Consider the following 7,153-nt stretch of genomic DNA (forward strand, 5'->3'; position numbering starts at 1 on the left):
CGGATCACAATGTGGCGGTGGGATGTTCTTTTCTGGTCAGGTCTGTTTGGGGTTCTAAAAGCTTCTCGTATCTGATGGGCCTGCCCTTCTGGATATTTGGGAAATTCTCTGAGATGATTCCCTGAAGTATATTTCCAATACCATTGACCTCTTTCTCCACGCCCTCCGCAATACCAACTAGCCTTAAATTAGGCTTCCTAATTGTATCTTGGACCTCCTGAAGCGCTCTCTCATATTTCCTAGATTTGGATTGACTCATTTTCTGTTCTTTCTCTATAATACCTAAATTATCTTCAGCCCCGGAAATTCTCTCCTCTGCATTGTCTAACCTGCTATCAAAGCTATCTACTTTATTTTTCATTTCCCTTGCTTCTAATTGCTCAGTATTGATGCCTTCCATCTCTTGTTTTAGATCATGTATGGATTTCTTTATCTCCTTGATTTCCTTTTGAGTGGTTAGCTCAGTAGCTTTATTTTCTTTGGACATTTGCTGGAGTTTGGTCACGTTTTTATTTGTGGATTCTATGAATTCATCCATCTTTCCTTGAAAAACCTTTATTATGGCCTCCTATATGGCTTCGTCTTTTTCAAATATCACCTTGTTTTTGCTTTCCTCTTGTTCAGCTATGGCTTCCTCGATTATCTCTTTCTTTATATTTTCACATATAACATTAATGATATTTATCAATTGCATTTGTGTAGCACTTGGAAGACTCTCCTCTAGGTTTGCCAGTGACTGTTCCATTGTCTGTTTACATTGGGTGAGGGATGTTGTTTCTTGATTTGACATTTCTCTTGAGTTTCTTGTTCTGCCCATTTGAAAATGGGAGCAAGATTACTACTAAATACTATTATAGTTTTTCAGATATAACCAACCTAGACCTCTGTAGCTGGCAGACACTAGATGTTCACAAGTTTTGATTGGTATTATCACTCTTTCTTTTTGTGCACTTACAGACCAGTCTCATACAACCAGTGATAAGCGATTTATACCCAAAACAATAAGCCTCTCAATAAAAATCTCTATTGTCTTTAAGTCCCTCTGAGCCTAGAGAATAATTAACCACCTACATATACAATATTGCTCAACAGCCATCAAGTGTAGATCCGTGCAGTCTAAGGGTTGAAAGACGAGCAGAGGTCCAGAGATAGAAAAAAAGAATGAGAGAGGCCAGGGGAGGAACAAGAGGATTAACGTAGGAGTGTAAGAATATTGTAGTAATGTAAAAAATGTATAGCATAAGGATAACTGACCTAAGTTGGTAAGTAGGTCGCATATTTGAGTACAAAGTTTGGAAAGTATTAGAATAAAACTTATGTGTTGCTGCACGACTAGCTCTTAGCCCAACCAGTGGCCTCACAGTGGACCATGGGATGGATATGTTTTTCTTGTCTACGTTGAGGGAAAGGGCTATTTCACAAGATGCAGAAGCGAAGATTTCAGAAGGAAATGCTGTGAGTGAATTAGCTCGTAAAAAGCATTTTTATTTTCTTTTATCTTTCTGCCAGTCTTTGAGCTTGAATTCAGGGCCTGAGCAGTGTCCTCGGGTTTTCTCAAGTCTAGCCCTCTGCCACTTGAGCCACAGGGCCACATCTAGATTTTCTATCTATGTGATACTGAGCAATCAAACCCAGATCTTCATGGATGCTAGGCAAGCACTCTACCACTATGCCAAACTCTCAACCCTGACATAGTAATTGTAAAGCCATCATCATCATATCAAAATATCCTTCCTCCTACAAAGAATGAAAACTTATCTATGTGTGTAATGCTTTTTTAAATTTCCCTAATACTTCTGGGTTTTTCCCTCTTGTATTTTTTACACATGACAGCAAAGCTAATTATCAGGAAAAAAATTGATTAGGATACAGAAACCTAATAATATCCTCGTATATTGACGTCAAAAATATGTGCAAGATGCCCTGTGTGTTTGACCTAGTAGTAGAGTCCTTGGCTACCACGCAAAAAGACACAGGTTTGATTCCTCATTACCACATACATAGAAAACACTGCAAGTGTTGCTGTGGCTCGGTGGGACAGCAAAAGCCCGAAGAAAGCCCAAGAACAATGTTCACACTCTGAGGTCAAGTCCCAAGACTATCAAAAACAAAAAAAAATTCGACAAGGGGCAAAATACAGGCTGATAAGGCACTGTGAAGCAAATGTTTTGTAAAGGATGAGGGCAATATTGACCCTTACCTAAGAAAGGCTCCTTGAGCCTGAGACCAGACTGGTAGTTGGGCCTAGTGGAAGACATTGGGATTGGACAAATAAGGTGTGCTGTTTACTACATCCACATGTATATTGTGAGATTGGAGGAGAGATTCAGCCTCCAGTATGTCTTTGGTGAGGTCTTTTGTGAGCAAGGATCTTTGGTCATTGGGCCCTGAAAGGTGACCCTGCCTCCCTCACAATGGAACAGAATATGGAACCCTGGTAACCAAGCCACTGTAACTAACAACCAGCTCAAGCCAGCTCACTTGGCCTGTGGCTCAGGACGAAGAAAGATGTTGCTGTGCTGTTACACAAGGTCAGGAAACTCGAGTCTCAGGCATGGAAATTGTGGATGTCTTACTCGAAGATGTACATGCTAGATCATTGCCAAGCCACAAATCCAGTATAACAGAACTTTCTCTAAGAAGAAGGCCAGGAAAATCCAGGGCAACCAGATGAGGTAAATTTCTAAGAAGAAATGTATTTGACACCATCATCCTCCCCACACACTACAACTTTCTTTTTTTTTCAATTTTTTATTGTAATTAGTAAAAGGGTTAGATGATATTTGCCAGATAGAAGATGCATTAATTCACATACATTGATACCCTTTCACATGTCTTGGTACCCATTTCCCTCCAACCCCACACCCCCCACCCGTCTTGGTTTTCCCCCCTTCCCTATCAAATTTCAAATATCCAAATACAAATAAATTCAATATATCAGATAACAAAGTGAGATACTATACCAATATGGGATAACCAAGGGACAGCAAACGAGATGAGAGACAACATAGTACATTAAGGACAACAATCATTCATTATATGGCTTTTGTTTCAATATCCTGGAGGTCCTTTCAATTAGTTTCACATTATATGGCCTTATATATGGCCTTTTGCTCTATTGCCAAGCTCTGCTAGTAAAGCCCAAGGTTTCTAGTGATTATGACGAATGAGGGAAACCACTGAGACTAAGTTCCTTTGAGTCTGGCTTACTTCACTTAATATGATTTGTTCTAAGTCTTTCCATTTCCTAACAAATGGGGCGATGTCATTCTTTCTGACAGCAGCATAGAATTCCATTGTGTACAAATACCACAACTTGTTGATCCACTCATCAACTGAGGGACATCTGGGTTGGTTCCATATCTTTGCTATGGTGAATAGTGCTGCAATGTACATTGTTGTGCTAGTGGGTTTAGTATGCCCTTGTTTCTGGATTGTTGGGTAAATGCCAAGTAGTGGAATTGCTGGGTCATAGGGGAGTTGTATGTTTAGTCTTTGAGGCTCTGCCGCACTGCTTTCCATAGTGGCTGAACGAGTTTGTACTCCCACCAACAGTGTAGTAGTGATCCCTTCTGGCCATATCCCCTCCAGCATCTGTTGTCATTCGTTTTCTGATCCTGGCCATTCTAACTGGAGTTAGGTGGAATCTTAGACTTGTTTTCATTTGCATTTCTTTTATGACCAGAGATGTTGAGTATGTCTATAGGCCATTTTTGTTTCTTCTTCAGAGAAGATTCTCTTTAAGTCTTTGGCCCATTTTTAATGGGATGGGTGTTACTTTGGAGGTTAGTTTTGGAGTGATTCAATTTTTTGAGTTGTTGATATATTTTAGATATGAGGCCTTGGTCTGTTGTTTGGTTGGTGAAGATCTTCTCCCACTCTGTAGGCTTCCTGATTAGTTTACTAGCTATATCCGTTGCCATACAAAAGCTCTGCAGTTTAATGCAATCCCACTTATCCAGTTTCTCTGATTTGTTGTGATTCTTGGTCCTTATTAAGAAAGTTTCGACCTGTGCCAAGGAGGCCTAGTGTATCTCCTATTCCTTCCTGTAAACTTTTCAGTGTGGCAGCTTTTACCTCCAGGTCTTTGATCCATTTGGAGTTAATTCTAGTGCAAGGTGACAAAGAAGGATCCAACTTTAGTTTTCTGCAGGTGTTTAACCAGTTCTGCCAGCACAACTTGTTGAAGAGGCTATCTTTCTGCCATTCTATTTTTTTGGCTCCCTGGTCAAAGATTAGGTGGCCATAGGTCTGTGGTTTAATATCTGGGTCCGCAGGTCTACTCCATTGGACTTCCGGCCTGTTCTTGTGCCAGTACCAAGCTGTTTTGAGAATTATAGCTCTGTAATAGTGTCTTAAGTTTGGAATTGAAATTCCTCCAGCGCTGTTCTTTCTGGTAAGAAGTGTTTTTGCTATATGGGGTCTTTTATTATTCCATATGAAATTTTGAATTGCCTATTCTATTTCTTTAAAGAATGACATTGGGATGTTGATGAGTATTACATTGAATTTGTAGATAGCCCTTGGCAAGATTGTCATTTTCACAATGTTGATTCTTCCAATCCAGGAGCATGGGAGGTTTTTCCATTTCCTTAGTTCTGCTATAATTTCCTTTTTTATCGTTTTAAAGTTTTCATCTAAACGGTCCTTTACATTCTTAGTTAAGCTAATTGCTAGGTACTTTATTTTCTTTGAGGCTATTGTGAAAGGATTTTCTTTCCTGATTATTGCCTGTTTCTTCTCAGGGTTGGCGTAAAATAAGGCAGTTGATTTGTGAGGGTTGATTTTATGGCCAGCTACACTTCCAAAGCTTTTAATCAGCTCAAGGAGCTTGGGAGTAGAGTCTATAGGATTCTTTAAATACAGAATCATGTCATCTGCAAAGAGGGACAGTTTTATTTCCTCTTTCCCTATTTGGATCCCCGTTATGCTTGCTTCTTGCCTTATTGCACTGCCTAGGAATTCTCGTACTATGTTAAAAAGGAGTGGAGAGAGTGGGCATCCTTGTCTCGTTCCTGATTTTAGAGGGAATGGCTTTAGATTTTCACCATTATGTATAATACTAGCAGAGGGTTTCTCATACACAGCCTTTATTACATTGAGAAATGTTCCATGGATTCCTAGTTTCTCCACATCTTTTAACATAAAGGGGTTTTGGATATTCTCAAATGCCTTTTCCGCATCTATTGAGACAATCATGTGGTTTTATCCCTGCTCTTGTTGATGTGTTGAACTATATTAACTGATTTGTGTATGTTGAACCAGCTTTGCCTCCCTGTGATGAATCCAGTTTGATCATAGTGTATATTTTTTTTGATGAGTTGTTCATCAAAGAAATGGATCTATAGTTCTCTTTTTTTGATGAATCTCTGTCTGGTTTGGGGATGAGGGATATGCTGGCTTCACAGAATGAGTTTGGTAAAGAACCTTCATTTTCATTTTCGTTGAAGAGCTTGAGAAGTATTGTTGTGAGCTCTGCTTTGAAGACCTTATAGAATTCAGCTGTGAATCCATCTGGCCCTGGGCTCTTTTTAAGTGGAAGTTGTCTAATTTCCATTTCTATTTCAGAGCTTGAAATAGGCCTGTTGAGTTGGGTTGGATCTTCTTGGTTCAGTGTGGGTATGTTAATATTGTCTAGGAATTCATCCATTTCTCTAGATTCACAAATTTGTTGGCGTAAAGGTTTGAGAAGTATTCCCTCATGATACTCTGGATCTTGGTAATTGCTGTCGTGATATTACCATTTTCATCTGCGATTTTGTTTATTTCGATATGCTCTCTTCTTTTTTTGGTAAGATTTGCAAAGGGCTTGTCAATTTTGTTAATTCTTTCAAAGAACCAACTCCTTGTTTTGTTGATTCTTTCTATAGTTATTTTTATTCCAAATCATTTAATTCTGCTTTGATTTTAATAATTTGCTTTCTCCTAATGGGTTTAGGGTTGTTTTGTTGCTCTTTTTCCAGGAGGTTAAGGTGAGACTTTAACTAGTTGGTTTGCCATTTTTCCAATTTGCTGTTGTAGGCACTCAGCGCTATAAATTTTCCTCTGAGTACTGCCTTTGTTGTGTCCCTAAGTAACTGATATTTGTGTGCTCCTTATTGTTAAATTTCACAAACAGTTGGATATCTCTTCTGATCTCTTCGATTACACATTGTTTTTGATTCAACAATGTGTTGTTCAGTCTCCATGAGTAACAGGGTTTTCTTCGGTGGAGATGTGTGTTCAGTTCCAATTTGATGCCTTTATGGTCTTAGAGTGTGCATAGAATAATTTCAGTGTTCCTGAATCTGTCCAGGTTTGTTTTATGCCCTAAGATGTAGTCTATTTTGGAAAATGTTCCATGTGCTGCTGAGAAAAACGTATGTTGTGTTGTTACTGGGTGGAATATTCTGCAAATGTCTGTTAGATCTAGTTGCTCTATATAGTTGTTCAGTTCTAAGGTTCTCTTTTGAGTTTTTGCCTTGTTGATCTGTCCATAGGTGAGAGTGGTGTGTTAAACTCACCAACAATCACTGTATTTCGATCTATGTATGGTTTCAGTGTAAGTAAAGTTTGCTTGATGAAATTTGGAGCTCCGGGATTGGGTGTGTAAATATTTAGGATCGTTATGTCTTCCTGGAGGAAAGATCCCTTTAGTAGTATGTAGTAACCTTCTTTGTCTTTTCTTACTAATTTTAATTTGAAGTCCATTGTATCTGATATGAGGATGGCAACTCCAGCCTGTTTATGGGGGCAGTTAGCTTGATAGAGTTTATTCCAACCTCTCACTCTCAAAAGATGATTGTTTTTGGGTAAGATGTGTCTCTTGAAGACAGCAGAACGATGGACCTTGCTTTTTGATTAAAACTAGACAGCCTATGCCGTCTAATTGGAGAGTTAAGTCCATTGATATTGAGAGTTAGGATTGAGAGATATTTATTAGTTCCTACCATTTTTAAAAGCTTTTAGTAGGGCCTGTGTCTTGACAGTTCTTGTGGTCCTTAGAGGGTATGCTGTTTAGGTGCCATTTCTTTTCCTATATTGCATTTATTTTGGTTATCTATGTATAGAGCATCGTTGAGAATTCGCTTTAGTGTTGGTTTTGTTTCGACATATTGTTGCAGCTTTTCCCTGGAATGGAATTTTTTCTTGTTCCCTCAGTTATGAATGAGAG

This window comes from Megascapheus bottae, unplaced genomic scaffold (assembly GCF_031878675.1).
Source record: "Megascapheus bottae isolate mThoBot1 unplaced genomic scaffold, mThoBot2.hap1 HAP1_SCAFFOLD_69, whole genome shotgun sequence".
Taxonomy (NCBI): Eukaryota; Metazoa; Chordata; class Mammalia; order Rodentia; family Geomyidae; genus Megascapheus; species Megascapheus bottae.